Source organism: Ornithodoros turicata, chromosome 3, assembly GCF_037126465.1.
Source record: "Ornithodoros turicata isolate Travis chromosome 3, ASM3712646v1, whole genome shotgun sequence".
Lineage (NCBI taxonomy): Eukaryota > Metazoa > Arthropoda > Arachnida > Ixodida > Argasidae > Ornithodoros > Ornithodoros turicata.
In genome coordinates, this window is record NC_088203.1 from 106647285 (window position 1) to 106669318 (window position 22034).

Sequence of the window (22034 nt, forward strand, 5' to 3'; positions counted from 1 at the left end):
AAAAGACTACTGCTTCATTCTGCCTTGCGTTCCCCGTTGAGCGCTGCTCTTGTCAGTAGCCGCGGTTACAGTAGCGTAGTCAGAAACATATTTCCAGAGATGTTCTGTGGCAACTTTACATGGAGAGGAGGATTTCACCCTCGTTTCCCTCTCTCAAATGCACTACTAAGGCACTGTTTCGGCGGAGTTTGAACCCCCGAACCCCCCTCTGGCTACACCACTGCGCGTTTACATGAGCCACGGTTATATGAATGCAACAGAAGCGTGCCGTATAGAGTTATCGCACCAACTCGTCATTATCCCGACCTATGGATTGGTTGATGTTGCTCTGTCGTACAGGTCAATGGAAGTCAATGCAAAACGCTTTTGTGTCGCATTCATGTAAACGTAGCTAGCGCGACTTCACTTGAGTGTCACCGAGTAGGTTATTATAATTAGCGGGTGGAAATTTATTTTGGAAGGAATATTTCTTGGAATGTCCTCGTTCGGCGCCGTCTTTCCCAGCTCAATATTGAAGCGAGAAGGATAATTTGGACTGAACAAATGAGGATGAGGCTTGCTTGTAGACGTCACCTTCGGTTTTCTTCGGGACATTCTTCTACCCAAGTGCAGCAGCGTGCTTGTTCGCTTTCGACAAGATGACGGGCGATAAGGTGTCGTCAGAAGTATTTGCCAGAGGACTCTTTCGTGCTTGTCAGACGAAGATTACGTTTTATCCGTGTGGATTAAACTGCTCGTGTGTGAAACTCCTACTAAATTATGGAAGGATCCTGAGATATTCAAATCTCATTGCGTGATGAAAACGAATCCGTGGAATTTACCCCGAGGTACCCCGCTGTTCGACTGGCTTCGCCTAAATCTGCGCTACATGCATTTTGCTAACTGGCTGGATGTGTGGTTGCCATGCCTTGCTGTCTCGCCAACCATATCGTCAACATCAAGAGCACATCGAGGCAGCGTCACTGGACAGCTAAACTTTTAAGACGATGAATTGATGAGGGATCATGAATTGTGCACTTCATTGAATAAAGTTTCAGACTTTGCTACACACTTTTCTAGATCGCCACCGTGTAGAACAGAGATAAGTCTAAGTTCCTCCTGTAGCGGGACATCGGTTAAACGGACACATAAAAAGGGCTCAGAAATTTCAGTCTGGCCACCTAATCAGGTTATGAAGTCACACGGCGATTTATTTAACACCAATCAATGAGTCGATCCTGCAGAAATGCGATGAGGATGGTGGTAGTATAGTAGGAAAGAAATACGAGTAGCTGTGCAGCCTTTGGTACTCACTATACTCACGGCTGTGTCGCTACGCATTGTGGGCAGACTTTAACAAGATTCATTGTCTATGTGTGAGAGTTCTTAAAATATGATACGATAATATTTCGAAATAAACTCTTACAAATGCATTGCAACTCGAAACGAATGATTTTCTGTCAAGCAACAGGCCGCGACTGTACGGCCGCCCCAAGAACAAATTAATTGAATTAACCCCCTGTATCACACTGCTCCTCCTCTAACACCTTGCATACATCTTGCTGTTCTACAGTTCGTTTCTCGAAAATAACGTGGCCATTACTCATCACTAATTTACTGCCTGCACGCCACCATCCCAATCAATTTCCCTCCAAGCGCCGTTTCAATTAGCAAAAAGAGGATCCGCATTAGCAGCGGAACCGTCCTATTCAATTAACCTTTACTTGTGCCCTTAACTCATCTTATCCAACAGCGTTGCAAGGTTTCGAACAACTGCCTCATACATTATGCATGAATCAGAGGATAGTTAAAAAGAGCAGGATAGAAACCTGAAACTCTTTTTAGGGGAGCGTATTTTGCTTAAAGCTCTCTTTCAGATGGCTTTTTTCGTAACCCATCCTCCAACTCTTTTCAGTAACTCCTTTCTTGTAAGTCTATGTAATAAACAAAGATGCGAACACGCCTTTCACACAGACTTTCTGCTTACAACCGGGCTTATGGACATTCTAGGACTCGCTGAATGTGTGCCCCCAGAGATTCCGACATTTTACTCTCACTTGGTCGAAACTTTTCAACTACATGTTCAACTCCATTATCAGTTGTGTTCGTCTCTGGGCATCTCTTTATTTTTTCATCATCTCATCATCTGTTTGTATACTTTCTGTGTGTAAGTGTACTGGGGTAGCCAGTTCGACTTCGTCGAAATTCACATCCCTATTTTTTTTATTTTCTTTATCACATCACATCACATCGCGAACACGCCCCTTTTACATGCTGCAAAGAGTTATACTGTGTATGCACTCGGGCACGTCAGAAAATGCCCCCACGGATGACGAATCTCTGGGCACAGTCCTGCTTCCTTTGTATGAAATATTGCCGTCATTGTTTAGAGCCAGTCATCCTTTCTTGGATTGTCTTTTTAGCTCCAACAACAACAAATAAATCGTGACTATGACATGATTTTAGCTCCAGTTTGGTTCATGTCCATCGCAAACTGGAGAGCTTTTTTCTTTTTATTCTGCGGTCATCTCGACATACTTTTTTTTTTCGCGCACTGCGCTCTTTTTAACTATCCTGTGATTCATGCATAACGTATGAGGCAGTTGTTCGAAACATGGCAACGCTTGACGTGGGCAACATATCCCAGAGCCCGGGTGAAGACAAGGAGACGTACGACACAATTGTTCGTCCCTTTGTCTTCGTCTCATGCTCAGGGATATGTTACCCACATCAAGTTTACAACACCATCTCGCTTGCATAATCCTTTTATGGCAACGCAGTCGTCTGGGAGGTGTCCGAATCTGGGCGCCGGCTGTGCCGACCCAAAGGGTGTCTACCATATATAGGACAAGACATTTACAACCGCAAATGTAAAACAACAAAAAACAAACAAACAAAAGTGGGACACGGACATCAGTGCAGACTCGTTTCTTTCATTCGTGAACCATACAGAATGTTTTCAAGAAACTGGCGTAGCTGTTAATTTCGCAGCTTGGAGGCTTTTTTTTATTTTTATTTTCCTTAATTATTAGCCTTAATTTCGCGGTTTCAGTGTGGTTTTACCTAGTGTTCATGTGAGTCGGACTCTGAAGCAAGGGCCCCAACATCCCCGTGAAGTCCTTAGTGACATTCACGTCCAAGTTTAAGCTCACATGTTCGAGTTGAGAACGAGTGTGAAGCGACGCGATAATGTCGGGCATCGACTTCAACGGTGTACATTTTGCCAAACTGCTTCCAGTATGTGCTAAAACGGTATAAACGCTACGACACACTGGGTCAGTCAGAAGAAATCTAAGAAACCTATCTATTTAACAACTCGGTACTTTCACTAACGGCCCGTTCAACGCGCTGCCCAAATGATGAGCTATATATTGGGCCTTGAAAAGCTTCACCGCCACCACCTGAGGTGTAACTGACGTTTCGTTGCATTTATGAAATCGCGGATTGGAAATCAGATTGCATTTTAGTCACGTGGGAGTGACTGACCAGGGAAAGGTCAGTCAATGGGAGTGTTGGCTTGCACACTGGCTAATGTAATTTTCGTGAAGTGCACTCCTCTCAGGCAAATGCCACTTTCACTAGCATGCTGGCTACGCGGTTTAAATAAGCGTTACTAAACTATGATGTCAATGACGATAGATGAGAATTAACGGCGGCAATTTTTTAGGCGTGCGCCACAATTCCGTCGTAAGACTGTTTTTCTTTGATTTAGAAACACGTCCCGCAAATCTTCTTCCGACAATAAAACCAATTCGCCTGAAATATGTGACTGTAACGAGCCGCCACAAGTCAAGGCAAGTAAGAAGCAGATCTAAAATCTGTTATTTCATATGATCGCAACAAATATGGATGCGGCCAGATCGCCAAGTTTTCACAGGCCGTTAACGACAGTAATTACATATTCGTTCGGCACAATGTTACACTGTACTTAAATCACATAAGCACGCCGTTGAAAATACTTGTTTAAAAATATTGTGGTTGCCAGGGCATTTTGCTTTTCCTCAATATTTTTACCTGTATCTCACAGCCTGCCGTCGAGGCTGCGCACACAGTCCGAAGTGAAGTGAGTTTGGGGAACTCACTAAATCGTTAGTTCACTTTCTGCCGAAGTGTCACTAAAAGATGCCAGCACACGCATGACACTAAGCACAAGTATCACTCGTTGAAAGTGACACTAAATTAGTCCCTGTCATAGGCGTATAAAGCTTAGATTTACAACGGTATACACAACGTGCGTGTATGTGTGTGCGCGTTAAAGGAATGCAAAAAAAAAAAAAAAAAGACTGTGATTAAGCGTGCTAGGGTTGACATCGCGAGAGTGAGAAAGTGAGATTTACCCAAACGGATCATTCTGCAGAGACGTTGACAAATGAAGGGTCTGTTCGTCAAGTAACTTTCCTAACGCGAACGAATAATGCACAAATTATTCCGTGGGTTGTTTCATTCTGCGCAACTTTTTCGTGCATTGCCGGAAATGTTGTAGACACTTGCTCCTTCAGTCCTTCATCGGCACCTGAAACGATATTGGTTCGACGCAGTATGCCGAGGACAAGAAACTGATATCAGAAAACGATGTGTGGTAAACTGAAGATCATTTTGCCTCTGCCCTGCGGCCAGGCGTCATAGAAACTATGCTTGTCTGTGGTCTTTCAAAAGGAAGAAGACGTGGTTCACATGACGGTAAAACGAAGGTATTTTTCCTTTACACGTTCTTGAGGGTAGCATCCTTGCTTGCGTGTTTTTGTTTTGTTTTGCAATAAACCTATATTCCCCCCCCCCCCCCCTTGCTGACGGCGCTTTGTGTTGCGCACTTTGTTTTTCTTCCATTCGGAAAACCGTCTCGGTGGGTCGTTGGCTGTTATTTTATCGGGAAATATGTTTGATTGGTAGTAATAGACGTACGCTCCTGGCGGCGAAATGACGAAGTAACACCACGTGGACTTAGGTGGCATTTTTTGAGGCTATAGCAGAATAACATTTGTTTAGAATGATATAGCCTGCTCCTGTGGAAGCACACAGCACGTGACGCACCCCGTAAAAACCACACGAAAACTTGTTGAGGCATGTTCATAACACGCCACGTTTTCATGCCGTGCGGAGAAGCAGCACAACAAGGCACGCAGACAGCTTCAAAGCGCATGCGCCAACACCGGCAAAGAGAAAGAGGTTAGAGGCATTGCGAGACAAAGACTCGCCAAGTCACATCACAGCCTGCAGAGTACACAAGCAGCCATGACGTTTTCATCATGACCTACTACCTACTACTATACTAGAGACCTGGACATGCTCAAAGCTACCATAACAGCTGTAGTAGTTCTGATAATAGCCGCATCGCTATGAGATTTGGCGGTAACGCTATTCGTTACCACCTGATTTAGCAAAGCCGCAGCAATGTATGGTGGGTTGTGCCGACACCGACGAAAAGGTACGGAAGGGGGTAGCGCGTGCTTAGCAAGAGACTGTGTAGCCCTGTGTAGCAGACATAGTAGCAGACGAACGACGGTGGCAATCACGTCATTTCCTCTTCCCAATAATGCTATGTGGCGCTTGTAGCGGCCACTGGTGCAACTGACTTCTTTCAATGACCTCTGCCCTGTGAAGCAGAACGTGTGCCGCGACGTTGAAACCACGGGCCACCCTGTCTTCTCACGGCCAAGTCGGCTCGTCTCCGACAAGCTGATGATTGCCTGAGATCGGTTTCAGCATATGCATTGTTCGACCCTCTTCCAGAAGGTCATCATGAATCCCGGAAAATGCGTTTTCGGGGTGGAAAGGCTAGAGTTGTCACTCGGAACGGTATCCGCCCTCTAGCTGGCAAGGTACAAGCCATCCGAGACTTCCCGCTTCCCCCGTCCCCGAAGAAAGTGCGTCAATTTCTAGGAATTATCAACTTTAATCGTCGATTCGTCCCGAACTGCGCTTCGATCATGCAACCTCTTACCGAGATCCTTTCCCCCACGGTTGCTAAGAATTCACAGCTCGAGTCGACCCACATTACCCTTGACGCCTTCGAGTGTCTCAAAACTTCTCTTGTGGACAGCATTCTCTTGGCGCACCCTCTGACCACCAACCTTTGGCGTTGACGCCTCTATCGTCGCAATCTGCGCCATCCTGCAGCAAGAGAAAGGAGGCGTTTGGTCGCCACTCGCCTTCTTTTCCAAGCCACTCCGACCGGCTGAGCGAAGGTACAGTACATTCGGGAGAGAACTTCTAGCCATCTACCTGTCCTTACGTCACTTCCGGTACTTCTTTGAAGGCCATAATTTCCACTGTCTGACGGACCACAAGCCACTAACCTAATGCCATCCACTGCAACCGGTCTTCACTCTCGCCCAGTGAGATACGTCACCTTGATCACGTGTCTGAGTTCACGACTGACCTCCGTCACATCAGCGTACGCTCGTCTCCGCTGTCCAGTCGCTTCCTGCTGCCATCTACTTCACTGCCCTGACAGCCGCTCAAGCGGACGACCCCGAACTCCACGAGCCTTAGACAACATCAACTTCGCTCGCCATCCAAGATGTGCAGTTTCCTGGCGCCAACGCCACCCTCGCTTGTGACGTCTTCACTGGAACTCCGCAGCCGTTTGTGTCCGGGTGTTTCCGCTTCCACGTGTTCCAGACGTTACACGGCTTGTCTCACACTGGAATGCGCGCCACACAGCGCCTTGTCTGCGCACGGTATATATATGGCCGTGCATGAGTTCTGAAAGCCGTCATTGGACCCGCTCCTGTCTTGCCTGCGAGAGATCTAGAGTCACCCGACATACTGTAACCCCCCTCAGCAATTTCCAACGCTCACGCACCGCTTCGAGCACGTACAGCTTGGGACAAAAGTTTACGGAACACGGCACTGGCGTATTTCTTCATCGGAGCGGTCCTTTGCTAGCTATCAGGAAAAGATGGAATAAGAAACGGGTGACCGGCTATTCTATCCATCTCTCAGTGTGTGCGTACGCTCCTCTTTGCTGCTATGGTGTCGCTCCAATGAAGAAATGCGACACCCCGGTGTCCGTAAACTTTTGTCCCAAGCTGTACACATTGACTTGGTCGGACCTTTGGCAACGTCCTGTGGATCGTGTTGTTTGCTGACTCGCACTGCCCGCCGCACGCTTTGTCACAAGCCTGATCCCATAAATGACGCTTCAGCCGATACTGTCTCCCGCACCTCCCTCTCTGTCTGAGTACCTCGCTTCTACGTGCACAATTACCATCACCAGAGTAAGGGTCGACAATTCGAGTCCAAGCTGTTCAACGACATGCTCAATCTCCTTGGTACCTGAAGACACGGACCTACTGCCTGCCATCAGTGCAGCAACAGCCATGTAGAACGTCTAAACTGCCAGATGAAGACTTCCCTGCGTTGTACCTCCGAACCGACTGTTTGGACAGACCACACCCTGTTCTTCTCTGCCTCCGTTCTGCGCTGAAAGCCGACCTCCACTGCTCCGCTGCAGAACTCGTCTACGGGACCACTCTTTCATCACATGACTCCCTCCATCACTTCCATACACGCCTATTTCGCCCAACTCAGAGCTCTGTTCAGGAATCTCCACCCCTCCCCTACTCGGACATCGTCTGCAACCACACCTTCGTCCTCAATGACATTAATCACGCTACCCATGTGTTTGTGGTCACGATGCTGTCCGCACACCCTTTCAGTCCCCCTACCGCGGGCCATACCAAGTCATCCGGCATTCGGAGAAGTTCTTCATCTTTGATATTGCCGGTCGCCAAGATACAATGCCGGTCGACCGGATGAAGCCCGGCTACCTCTACCGGCACGACCTCGATCTCCCCTCCGTTAGCTGCATCACCTCCTTCACGTCCCACACGGACCTTCTCCCGCCCTGTCCTGTACACGGTGTGCCTCCATCAAGCCATACATCCCTTTAACTGGACAGGGGGCTCCAGTGGTGCGCACTGATGATGACGCTGCCCCTTGGCGCATGTACACCTGTGGAACACGGTGTGGGAACCCATGCAGGACCATGCAGGAACCCGGATTGAAAGGAAAGGCTATAAAATGGTTTGCAGAGTCCGACTTATCTCAGTTTGTGGCGTTACTAAAGAAGTCACTGGAGCAGTATTTGGACGTATTATTTTCAGTCAAATTGCATAAGGAGGGCAACCCTTTCCGCGCAATAGTATCAGAAAGGGGTTCCTGGCAGAGGGCAGTTGGCTCCTTTTTGCTAGAAAGGTTAATGAGTGACTATTAATGATCCATTCGATGTTACAGACTCTATTAAAGTAGTCCAGAAGTTCCCGGTTAACGGTAGGTTTGTTTTACAATTTACCGTCTGACAAACTGCTAGCTGTGTCAGGGAAGGAATTGAGATATACGCAGATGTTAGGTTTCAAAATTCTGCGGGATGGTTCTGTCCAAGGTTTCCTACAGTTACTCCGGCTGTATCTTCAGTCTACTGTGATTGAATTAAACGACAAGATTTACATAAAAAGGGGATCTGTATCGGGTCAAGAATAGCCCCTTTACTTAGTTCGTTATTTCTTGCGGAAGTAGACCGTACTACAACAACAATAGATGATGACGGTGAGATGGGGTGTTCCACCGCGGTGGTGCGGTACCCTACCCCAATTGCACGTGGAACATTATATGAAGATGATGAAGGAAGGATGAAAATATGAGAAAGCAATCCAGTGCACGACAGGAAGTCCATGAACAGGTGAAGAACCCGACGATGGAGCATAGGATCTTCATTGGGGCCAATGAGTGCAGACAAGTTGAATTGTCTCTTGCTGATACGGGTAGGCTCATCACACAGTATCCTGCCTTTGCGGGCCGTAGAGTGCACATTCTATAAGGATGTGCTGAGGTTCGCCACGATACCGCAGGTGGAACAGAGGCCTGTGTCACAACAACAACAACATAGATGAATGGATGATGTGGGATGTGTCCCTGCGTTGAGTGCAGGACCCTACCCCATTTCAAAAAGGTTCACATGAAAGGATGACGAGGAAGGAAATCCCTACAGCTCTTGAAGGAGGCTGGCTGCCCTCAGAAAGGAAAGAAAAGCGCCAAGTGCACGGCACTGATGTCCAGGGTTACTCCATGGGCCGAGAACTTTGCAAATGTTGAATGGCCTCTGATCCAGCATTTCAAGTTGACATTTAAAGAACCGTCGCTCGCATACCTACTAGCTACAGTCTTCTACAATGTGTCGGATTGTTGCCGGGAAACCACTAGTGTCACACCACCTGTGTCACAGCATCTGACCATGCACTTGAATTGTGGGGTGAAAGCCACATTCAGGCGGAGTCTACGCAGGAGGCAGGTAAAATGGCGTAATAAACGGGCAGGGAAAGAAAACGACAAATATGGGTGTACCAAATACATGAGAGATTGAGCCGTGATGACCCGGCGCCATTGCTGCAGGGGCAAGGATTGAAACCACACAGTATAGGGCCCTTCTGTCACCTCTCGACAGCACAAAGGGCACGGCTGTCGGGACTCATGGGCAGCCGTTGCTACTCTGTCAACCTCCTCATTGCCTGTTAAACCGCAGTGACCAGGAATATACTGCAAGGATATATGATGACCATCATCATGTAGACGCTGAACTTGGTGGAAAATGTCTACTACGATAGGGGCTACGAAGGGGACCCACGAAGGACCATGGTTGCCACACATTGCAGAGCAGCCCGTGAATCGGTGTAGAGGTAGACCGTAATGTTAGCTGTGAAATGGCAAAAATGAGGTTACAAATTATTATGGTTTGTAGGTATGTCGATGACTACCTCATTTGTACCGAGCAAGATGTTAACAGCGTCATGGTAAAGGGTATCTTCGAGTCTGTAGGCAATGGGTTAGAGTTGGTACCACACCTTCCGCGCGCGCTTTTATGCGACAATCAAGCAGGCGGGGCTAAAGCAACACTTTTACTTTTTTTTTTCGACTATTTCTGTCGCTATACTGTGCATAGTTCTTGTTGGGTCTGCGGTTATCCGTGGAGGACTTCATATTTCTGTAGAAAAAATGTGAGGTTCGCTTGGCAATTTTCAAAGTTCGATCGAAAAAAATCAATTTTCCCCAATTAAAAATTGTCCAAAGCCTTCCTAAATGGTGGCAAAAGTTTCCAGAAGGTAATTGCCGAAAGTCCCACAATCCTCCTGCGAGTACGTCGCCATTTGTAATTTTTTATCGCTTTAGGTGAAACACCCCGTATAATTGATGACATTCTGGCTGTGTACAAGCAGTCCACGGATGCCGACCATGAGATCAATGTACTACAACGGATTCCTGGACACGCAAGCATACGGGGGAATGAAGCGCCTGATGAACTAGCGGACCTATCAAAACCGTCAAACAAAACAAAACAAAAACAAAGCAACAAAACATTGAGTGCCATACGGCAAAGCAGATGTGTAAGACCTATTGAGATCTCTTACAGAAACTGTGTAGACGGCAATGACTACAAGGCGGCGAGCACTCCTCGCTGCTACATCTAGTAGACACGGAGCTGAACTTCAGTGTTCCGTCCACATTACCTCGAACTGTTCAGACGCTTTTGCACAGGTTCCGTTTGAACGTCCCGTATGTGCGCAGACTTAAATAATAAACACAGATTTCTTGTTTCACATATTACGATTACGCTTGTTACTCTTATGTATGTCTCACCCATTCCTGCCGCAACAGCTAACAGTCGGTGAGCACTATGGAATAAATAATAATATAAATAGCTGCGTCATTACGTTCCCAGTAATGGCGCCTTAACCATGCGCGTGTGACATACTAGAGAGTTTTAGTACATCGTACGCAAAGGCGATAGCGTACGAAGAGATTGCGTTGGTGGTTCTGCACACTGCGCGAAGCTCTCTTTCTGTTATGGACGTGCGCAGAACCATCAACGTTATCCCCTACGTACGCAAAGGCGATAACGTACGATGTACTAAAACTCTCTAATCGTAGTGAGTTTTCGATCATCGTACGCTATCGCCTTTGCGTACGTAAGGAATAGCGTGGTGGTTCTGCGCACTGCGTGAAGCTCTCTTAATGTTTAAATTAATGTTTTGCGCGTGCGCAGAACCACCAACATTATCCCTTATGTATGCAGAGGGGATAGCGTACGATGCACTGAAACTCACCAATGAATATTCAAACGAAACAACTGTCCAGTGCTGGTATGAAACTATACGCCAACAGCTTCCTTCTCCCTTCCATTCGAGGAAACGTTTTTCATGTTGGCTCCTTCTTTTCTTTTCTTTTTTCAGCTTACAAGAATGGAAAATGTGCTCGGATGTCGCGTGTGTCGTAATTTCTAATACGCGGAACACGGCACGCTTCCGCAGAAGATTCACAGAAAGGATAAAGCGGTAACCGCATACGACGAATTCTCGGCGGAAAAACGGCCACCGTCACCGTTTTTCCGGCGAGCTGGCGGGAGCAATGGGAACTTCACCGATTTCTCGACGACAGCGACGGCCAGAAAAATTCGTCGAAGAGCGGAAGCGGCCGCTCGACGGCAGCCAATAGGACCGCTCCACGCGCTGTCGTTCCACGAGCGGATGTGCCGGACCAGTGGCGGGCATTTCGAATGCCCGTATGGGTAACTTGGGAAGTGGGAAGCATGCTGTCGCTCGCCCGCTGCTAACTGAGGGCGCCTTCGTAGCGCTCGCTTCGCGAGTATGCTTTGACCGGACGAATTTCTTTTGTGTGCCACTATAACTTTTCTATATGTAGGAAAATATTCATCAATTAATTTGCAGTCAAAATTTAACACGGAGTAACGAAACGCCCGCCAGGGCGCCACCATCCGCCGCAGTGGAAATCTGTGCATGCGGTTCATCCCGCCGTTTTTCCGTCGAGGTGTCGCGCCGGTGGATTAGTTGGCCGTTTTTCCGTCGAGAAATCGTCGTATGCGGTTACCGCTTAACAGAATTCATTCGTCGTGTGTCGAACTTCTCCGCCTTTTATTACGATGAAATTTAATCCAAGGGTAGTAGACGCGCGCAAACAATCGGACGAAAAGGCCCTTGCAAAAGCTTCCGCTTGAAGATGGATTGTGAAGAAGCAGCCCCCCTGGTCCTCTCATAGCCGCGGTTGCTTCGCGGCGGAATTACAAAAAGCTCTCGTGACGCATCCGGTGTGTTAAAACAGGAGCGATGATGTCGCTTCCTTTGTCCTAATCTGGCGTTACCGAGCTTGCCCTTGAAACGGTCCAGACAAAAGAGAAACGGGGACGAACGCTGCTTCCTGCTCCTGTAGGTTCAGGGTCAGCGAGCTAACAACGAGGAAACTTGGTCCACTTCCAAGTAGACGCCAACGTACTACCGAGGAGACGCGTCAAATTTCTTAATCGGAAAGAGGTCCATGCGCAATGAAGTAACAGGACAGGAAGACGATGAATGTAGTGCATTAGATTTGCGAAAGAAAACAAATGAGTTTACGATGAACGAGTTACGATTTTTTTTTGTAAGACAGTGCGGACGTGAGAGCAAGCATTAGCGGCGAATATGTTGAACAGTACAGAAGCTACATGGAAGTGACGGTGTCCGCCCATTTCATCTAACGCCGTTTCATCGAAAACCGTTTCGTCGAAAGCCGTTTGATCGCCGCCGTTTTACCGAACGCCATTTCATCGAAAACCGTTTCTCAAGTCCCATTTTATCAACCCCCCCCCCCCTCTTGTAACCATAACAATACCATAACCGTTCAACCATAACATAACAATTCAACAAACCGACAACTACTGAGATTTACATGCGTGCCGAAATAGAATTTCGCGAGAACCTTTTCAAACAATTCTTCCCCTTCTGGCTTCTATTCGGAAGCACGAAAGAGCTGTCTTTGAATAGATTGCTGATGGGCTACCTTTCGTTGAAACTTTCGCTTCCGTCGACACGCTATCGGTTTTCTTGTTTTCTGATAGGATCCTTGTAGTTTTTTTATTGATTCAAGCAGGATCGCTGTCTTATCTGCTGTTACGTATCGTGTTCATGGTGCCACGTTTTTCAGCACACACCGCGAGCGTATCGTTAATACGTCAACAATAACGCGTGTCCAGGTCAGCGAAAACGAAACCCAATCGGCAATTCTCTGTTTCCCATGTCAATAAGCTCATAGGGTGTGCAACGCGTGCGCAGGCAGCTAGCACTGCGATTCCTTAAAATTGTCTATTCAACCGTCCGTTCTGAAGCACATGTAGGAACACTTTTTGAAGTTCAAAACAAAGGAAGGTAGCTCGTCTTTAGTATATGAGACACTGTACTCTCGCTATGAGACGCAATCCCGGAAGCACTCGTCAGGCTTCCCTTCGTCAGGAAATCATAAGTCGCGTTCAAAACTGTCACTATATAGCAGCGGCAGTTCAGTTGATCAAACCACGGTGGCCTCTGCACCGTGCCTTGATCACCTGAACTGCAACCTCCACCATGATCTTTCACACTCTACAATTGGCATTAAGGCAGCGCCCAGCCTGCTGGCTGGCATCAGCTCCATCTCATCATCGTCTCTTTATGCGTATGTGTCACTAGCTAGAGAAGGCGACCCTCTGGACGATGACGAAAGTATAGCTTTGGGAGTTCCCAAGGAAAGGAACGAAAGCAGCGGAAGGAAAGCCTTATAGTTGATGTATCTGTGGGTGGCCTCGTGATGTCTCTTTGAAGCTGCGTTTTTTTGTTGCCTCTGCAATGAAACACGATGCAGTCCCGTCCCACTACGATATACAGGATGCTATAGCACTAAAATTGAATGCTACAGTCTCATTTTTACTAGTAACACCCTTCAACGGGAATCGCCGGGGCTTAAAGGAGAACATTATGTTCGTTCAGGTATACCTATTTCCAAAGCTTACAAAATGTAATCCGAGACATGTCGTATAGAATATTTTTTCGTCCATCAATACCTGCATCAAACAAAGACGGTTGGCCCAGACACATATAAAACTCATAACGTAATGTATCACTATTCTCGCAGAACTTAAACAACAACAACAACATATAAGTCAACGATGATGAATGACAACGTGAATAAGGTAAACGAGACACCAAACTCAGAAAAGCCACTAATAACAAAGTATGGAAGTCGATCCGTAGTGGGGGTGGTAGTTTTACAAAAACAGGATCTCAACTCTAACTATGGGCAGAATAAAAAAGTTCTCCGTTGTATTAATTATTAATGCATCATTAACTGAAATGGAGTAGCTGACTGCATAAGTGCCACTCTTATACACAAAGCTAAACCAGGAAACGTTAAAAGATGTGATAGATAAAGAACAAAGAAAAGAAAAGGGGATTACGTTAAAAGAAGAATTGTAGATAGTGTTCTCTTCTTTGTATATCTATGGGCGCCTACATGTCTATATGCAAACGGTGCCGTGAACAATGTGTCTATGTGCGCTCGTAATGTTTAATTAACATCACGATAACAAAGCTTGTATAGCTGTGTGGTTTGGAATAACAATGGTATTGTATTCTCACCCAAAATGTCGGCACCATAAAGGCATTCTAGGATTGAATTGGAGATTCCACAGAATTGAATCTCAAATTTATTGAAGTTGTTAATGAATTGTATACTTCAAGTTGTTGTTTCACCAACTGGGGGCCCTTCAACGCTAGATTTGCTGTTTATAAACTGACTGGCGCGCCAGGTGGAGTATCTAGGGGAAATTAGTAGCAGTTTTGATCACCATAGGTATAAATGTTGAGACAACTTCTATATGACGCCTAAGGAGATACTTGATTATACAAATGCAGACATAGATGCCATACAGTTATATATGGATGATTTCACATACAAATTTCTAAGCAGTTGGCATGAACGTTCCGATGACACAAACTGGCTGTTATTTAAAGATGCTCTGTTACATTGCACGGCTAGTTTTCTGCCACGAGTCGATATTAAGGATAACGAAAAGCCGTCCGTGGCGCACTAAAGGGCTAAAGCATCTCCGCAGAAGAAAAAACAGAGCGTATCGCAACGCGTGTTCCAAAAATGTCTCTTCCTTGTGGTAAAGTTACTATACTGTGTCATCACAGCACGAGAAACAGCACTCAAAAATGAAACGGAAAAATTCTACTCTGAAGACCTTTCCTGAATGCTTAAAACAAACCGTAAGAAATTTTTAAACGTTTATTCTTCTTGGGTTTTTGTGGAAGAGCCTGAGGTTACTCACCCTTCGAACAATTTCAAGTGTCCAGGGTGCTTCTGAATGAGAACGTCTTTTTTTTTTTTTTTGAATCATTGCCACTGTCTTCCTCTCCCCCGTGCGATCGCATTTCTTCCAAGCTCTTACAATAACTAAAGGATCATCCAGTAACATCTTACAAAATATTTTTCAACAATCCTTAGATTGTACAGAACAGCCTTTAGATTGGAAGCATGCGATCGTTACACCTATTCCTAAAACTGATAAACCATCAGGTGCCGCAGATTATAGACCAATATCACTTACGTGTATTTGCTGTAAGGTGATGGAACACATTATACGTTCACATGTTGTCAACTTTTTGGACCAAGGAAGTATACTGTACGAAAATCAACATGGATTTAGAAAAGGCTGTTCTTGTGAAATGCAATTGTTTGAATTTATAACGGATACATTTGAGAGTATGAATAATGAACATCAAGTTGATGTAATTTTCAACGGGTACCCATACGCGTCTTCTAAACAAACTCGGGGTCTTTTCGTTCAGGAAGTGAGCTAATCGGGCGGTTCTCGTGTTTTCTATCGTGTAGAACACAACAAGTAAGGTGGAATAGCACGCTTTCATCCCTCTCGGAAGAATTGTCTGGTGTCCCACAGGGGTACGTTGTAGGCTCGTTGTTGTATTTGATGTACGTGAATGACCTTCACTTGAACCTGAGTAGTACGACTCGCGTCAAACTTAACTTGAACACCTTTCCAGCCTGGGAAGAGAGCTATACAGCAGGAAACAACAACGCCTTCATAACGAACTGTAAATGGATGCGACCAAAACACCATCCGCCGTTATTTCTACTAAGCACCACCATGGTCCGCAATGCCGGAACGACGTTCAAGTTAACTCTGATGCGAGCTGTACTATCCGTCTTTACGCAGATGATATTGTTCTATAAATGAAATTTATGATGCTAACGATTGCGCTATCTTGCAGACCGGTCTTTCGTTGATAAGCGAATGGTGGAATGAGTGGTTGATGGAAATCAACGTCAATGAATGACGTTCTCCCGATTACGATACAACGTCATTTTTGATTACGTCTTTCAGGGGAGCTTTGTGGAAAACGTTACCCGCTGTAAATATCGCGGTATACATATAACTAATAATCTCTCTTTGAAAAATCACATACAAAGGATATGCAATTCTGCAACAGGGCAGTGTACCGCCACACGGGCGGTGAATCGCCCACGCCATCATCATTCAACGTATGTGTGTTTGCGCTACAAAAGCAGTGATTTTTTCATCGTACGCTCTTTGAAGTACGCTCTTTCATGCCCGAAGTGAAATTAGTTCCCTTTAATTCATTCATCCGCCCAAAACTAGAATATGCTTCTGTCATACGGAACCTCTGGCAAAGGAAATTAGAATCTGTGCAAACCAAAGCTGTGCGCTTTTCTTTTAATAAATATGATAGGGATTCTAGCATAACGCAATTCAAGAATGACTGCAAAATTCCCCTGCTAGAAGCAAGACGTATGATACACCGGTTGCAATTAATGTACAAACTTTAGTCACAACACAGTCGGTAACTGCGCCCAACGCATTACCTCTCCGAACGCGCCCATCATCCTTACGGGGTATATGTTGCCCCGAGTCAAAGAGAATATTTTAGAAGAGCCCAAGATTGGCGGCAAGGGTGAACGACCTGCTGCTGTGTTGATGGGAGTCAGTCGGGACTGAAACATATCTCTATCTGAGCTAGGTGACAGTCGATGAGGACATGCTGAAGGTTTGCCACCACACCGCAGTTGGAACAGCAGCTAGATGAGGCGTACCCCAAGCGGTGTCTGAATTGTGAAGTGAAAGCCACGTTGAGGCAAAACCTGTGCAGAAGGGAGGAGAAACAGCGGGGGAAATGGCCTGGGACTGAGAACGATGAAGTTGGATCCACGGTGTACAACACGGACCTGTCTGTAATGTCCCGATGCCATTGTTGCGTCGTCCGATAACTGAGAAAAGTTTAGAGACATGTGTAAACTCTACCTACTTTAGCTTTGTTCTTCGCGTTGAATTGCTTGTACTTTACGTATTTACTTTACGTAGTTATTTTGTGTCATTTTGTGTTATCCGCTCAAACATGTGCATTGCGAACTCCCCTTATGTAATGCTCAACATGATGTAATGCTCGCAAAATGAAATGAAATTGCCACCGTAACCAAGCAACCATCGCTAGATACATTGAATATACCTGATTGCCGAGGGTGAGTAGCGGAAAAGTATTTGCGTTACTTTTACTTTGTTGCGGCATCCCGTTTCATTTTCGAATTTGTAGCGACGCTTGTGTTGCGCTACTTTTGAGCGCGGCATTCCGTCACTTATTTTCTGTAGCGGGCACAACACTGTATGCTCTTCATTTCTTTCTCCGGTTTTGTTGAGATAGACATGGAGGATGACTGTATAACTTTGGAACGAAGCCTAATACCCTTTTGCTGGCTGCAACCCTCACTTTAAGGTGATGACTGATGAGTTTCCGCAGACACGTGAGATGATGGAACGTTCTATTTATGTTATTTATGTCGATGACCTGTTGACGGGAGCTGAAACGCGATCGAAAGCGGAAGTGATCTACTGGGATGTCAAAACAATTTTGTAGAAGGCATCCGTGAATCTTAGGTCAACTATCAAGCAGACCCCAATGAGGTATCGCCGTATGCACAGAACTCCAAAGTAATCAGGACACAAACAGAGGACACAGACAGAAACCGAGTGTGAAGCGGGACACAAACAGAAATGTGATCATCTGCCAAAAAGCTTGCAAAAAAAAAAAAAAAGAAGAAGAAAGAAAGAAAGAGGTGGGATAACTGGTATCGTCAGGTGAGCCTGTTTCACGACGTTTGGCGGCGCTCCGAACCGTATTCTGTAGCGCCATTTGTTGTTGTGCAGCCGGAGGTTTTTCCGTACAGAAGCATGTATCGCCTACACTGCGCCTCTGAAAAATCGTGGCTCTAGTAAGGGCGCTCTGCACCAGAGGAGGGCGCTGCGGTCGCCGGGCGAAACTTTAGTGCAGTCATAGAGGTACGAAGATTGTATGCTAAGAAATCAGAACGAGCAGAATTTAGGCAAGGTCACGGGCTTATGGCACAGTGGCATATATTGCGCTACATGGACAGCTCGGCGTTACGTCATAGCCAAATCAAGAGTGGCTCCTCTTATTGTGTTTAACCTGCCGAGGAGAAGAATTCAAAGTTGGAGAAGTAGTCTTGGTGGGCAGAAAAGGGCCAAGATTTATCTGAAAGCTGGCAAAAACCGAAGCAGTCAACAGGTGATCTGACGGCGAAATAAGCTCCTACAATGCTGGGAAGGCCAAAAGAGCAATTCAGGGAGTGGAAACGAAAAACCTATACCATTTAGAAGAAACAATTATATATATATATATATATATATATATATATATATATATAAATATATATCCCCCAATTATCAACGAACCTTTTCGATCGGGGAAATTATAAAATACTTTCAAATGGGTAGTCATAGGCACAGACATCACATAAGGAAGATCGTGATCTGCACGACCCTTAATGATTCTTTTGGTTTTTCTTTTTAACGTTGTGTCTTTTTACCTCGCCTGGGCCAAAGTGTTTGATTACATGTACCCCATTCAGGGACAGACTGGCCATAGACCGGGAAAGCTCGAGACGCCCGCGACGGCCAGTAGTAAGTCTCGCGAGTCTCCCGGTGAAATATTTCCTATTTGATCGAAGAAACGTTACCCTTATAACAGAAGAAAAGCCTCGCACACTTGAATGTTCAAAGAGGGTTGTGTTAAATAGTCACGTCCCCCTTATTTGTAACTTTTACGTAATTCGTTGATGATTCGTTGTCGTTGACGTGACGTTACAACGACATCCTTTCCAATCCTTTTGACGGACCACGGGCCACTTTATCATTCGCTGATTCGCCGGCCGAGGGATTCGATTAACGCATATAAAAACCTTGTGGCGAAACGTCATCAATTATTCCGCGGACCCGCGCTCTCGAGTGCAGCAGTAAAACGACATATGCGCCGGATGGGGAACTAGAACTGTGCACCGGAAGTGGCTTTGATCGACTTCCGCACTCAGTGGCCATCGTTGAACCTTTGTTACCTCGTTCGTTTTACGGTATACGGGCAAAATGTGGGAAATGAACTCCTTTATAGAACTCTATAGGTCCATATCCCGAACAGTTCGTATTTCCGATTGAATACGTTTTTCTGCCTCCAGGTATATGACGATGATTTCTTTCCGGAAGCCATACAATTTGTGCTGACTCTTGGTAATAATTGGAGCACAAAGGGCTAAAAGTAGGGCAAAGTTCTAAATGGGGAATAACCTGCGCAATGTCGTCGACTCAACTCTCTATATGGACAAACTTTCGTAGCAACTGTGTCAGAAGGTCTTTATTTTATTTCGTGACACAAAATCACGTCCAACTCGCCTTTTCAAAGAACAAGTGTTCAGCGGCATCTTTCTATGTTGACGCTCCAGAAGTACAGTACATAGTATGCACGACACTGTTTAGTATGCGTTCTCCGTCCAAATGGCAAATTGCACTCATGTACAGATGTTTGTGTCATGGGACAAAATTGACTTTGAATGTCGCACGGCTGCTTTTACCTTCGCAAACCCCGACTCCGATGGAACACAAGAAGCAGCAGACATAGCAGAACATGGTTTGGTTTATGCGCTGCAGTGTGACATACGTCACAGGAATTACAACTTCGCGATGTTAGTAATTATGAAAGGAATTGATGTTTTCAAGAACAACAGGCCCTGTTTTCAGCGCAGTCCAATCTCCGCGTTGCGAACGTGACGACAGAAGATCGATGACGGAAATCAGAGAGGTGTCTCCTCGATTTCCCGCACTCGCTGGCAACTGCCGTCTTTCGGAGGTGACGACAGACCGTAATTTCTGGCTGGGAAAGTGAATAACAGCATGAAGATGATCAACGCGTTAGGCCTAAGGAGATGTGCCGAATGTTTTGGTGAACAAATAAGAGGTAGTGTACTGATGTACTCCCCATTTTATTTTTTCTTAAAACAAAACCAAAACCGAAATGAATATGTCAGTCGCACAATTGCGTATAAACTAAGTTACAAGTAACTTAGAAATGTAACTAGTTATATTATCTCTCTGTCCCTTTCAGTTAGAAGCTGAATAAGATTTGATGAAGATATATAGCCGAAAAATGTAACTCAGATATATAGCGCCATATTTTTCGTCTTCCAAGCATCGCCGCCGCCTGAGTAGGTGATAATATCGTCATGCTTCTTTTTTGTTTTCGGAACATCATCAACAACAAATACACTGATGATGATGAATGGGGAAATCCAGCACATGGGTGCATAAAATCCAAAGGCAACTCCACATTTTTGTGTGGAGCTTTACCAAATTTTGCCAGATTATTATTGTAGTCGCAAACCCTGGTCTTTTGTGCTTCATTTTCGTGTATGTAAAATTTGTGTTTTTGTTTTTATACAACAGGCTTAGGCTCGGTTCACACAGTTTGCGTCATACATGATGCTGACGTGGACGAGTCGAATTGTCGCAAGTTCCGAGCACCCTGAGCCGCCCTCCGTACTAAATACGTTCGTCATTAGTGGCTACCCTTAGTACAGACATGACCCATTCTATACGGACCCATAAGGAACACCTACAACATCCGTTGTATCTTCAGCTGGGTCATTCCACCGCGGAAAGACACCGCATCCGGTCAAAAAAGCGTTTCGATCATCTGCGAACTATGTAGGAGATCCGGCCACGAGGGACCCACGATCTCACCTAAACGTCTTCCACACTGCACGTGGGTGGGAAGGAAAGAGAGAGATAATAAGTACAAGAGCGGCCTTCTTTCTCCGAGCAGACGAGACAAGAAGAGGCGTCTGCGGACGGTTTTTTGGGTCACGTGAGTGTGCGGACGCGCTGGACGATCTTGGCCCCAAAATTGCAGTTCCGATGTGAGGTGTCGGCGGCGGTGAGGTTGTTGTGTCGTGCCGGCGTACCACTGCTTGGAATCGTCTTTGGAAAAGTTTCGACATAGTGTAAAAGGTGAGATAATCGAGGACATCAAGTGAGGAAAAGTCGGCGAGTGCCGCGAATTGTCGTGCTTGTCCTAATTGTTGATTCGGCCCCTGCGATTTACGTTACTAGGGGAAGTGACGTTATGTAACGATACGATCTTTTTGTTTTGCCCAATTTCGTTTACGTTTGTGCTGTTCGATCCTCGATGTGAATTTTATTATCGGAGCTGCGAAATTGGAATTAGTCGTAGGTTGAGGAACGTGCTGACCGCTCTCAACACTTCAAAAGAAGAAGAACGTGCTCCTAATGAACTGAGGTAAATTAATATAATCGAGAAAAATAAATTAAGAGCTGATAAGGATGGCCTTTCTTTCTTATTTCGACTTGTCTCTTATGGAGTGGCATTCTTGATGGACAAATTTTGCAAGCGGTTGTGGTAACCAAAAGACATTGGAGTGGACCAGAGCTAGAGCCCCACTCTTTGGGAGAAAATTTGATGTTGTTTTGGAATTTAATCGGGTTGCCTTCCTCTAACGGTGACGAGAAATAACGACAAAAACTCGTGACTTTGCCACCCGTTTGCGCAGTCCAACGAGTGAGATGAGCTTTTTTCACTGTTTGATCATCTGCAGCAGCAGATTAATTTTCGCGATGCGACGAAGGCTTTATTAGCGTTAGTCGGATCTGATTATCCAAAGAGGGTACGAAGGCTGAAAACACGACAGAAAGAAAACTCGCGCCAAGTGAGCTCTGCATAGATATGCATCCCACAGACCACACCAAACGTATGGCCAATACGAGGCCAAAATAATTTCTGACGTTAGAGTGCATTTACGTGTCTGTAGAAGTCCTCGATATATATAGAGAGAGCATTCCTTAGCGGTAACCTGATGGC

The 22034-nt window shown here is 45.8% G+C and overlaps 1 protein-coding gene across 6 annotated transcripts in view; it reads left to right on the forward strand.

Annotated features, from left to right (window-relative positions):
• LOC135387627 (uncharacterized) overlaps positions 1–22034 on the forward strand; it is a 119426-nt gene that overhangs the window by 44210 nt on the left and 53182 nt on the right. The window contains exon 1 of one of the 6 annotated variants that reach the window (XM_064616735.1): positions 21008–21166. The exons of the other annotated variants lie outside the window; for them this stretch is intronic. The gene's annotated coding sequence lies outside the window, so the exon portion shown is untranslated. Of the gene's footprint in view, positions 1–21007; positions 21167–22034 lie in introns of those variants that run through there. 6 annotated transcript variants of the gene reach the window in all.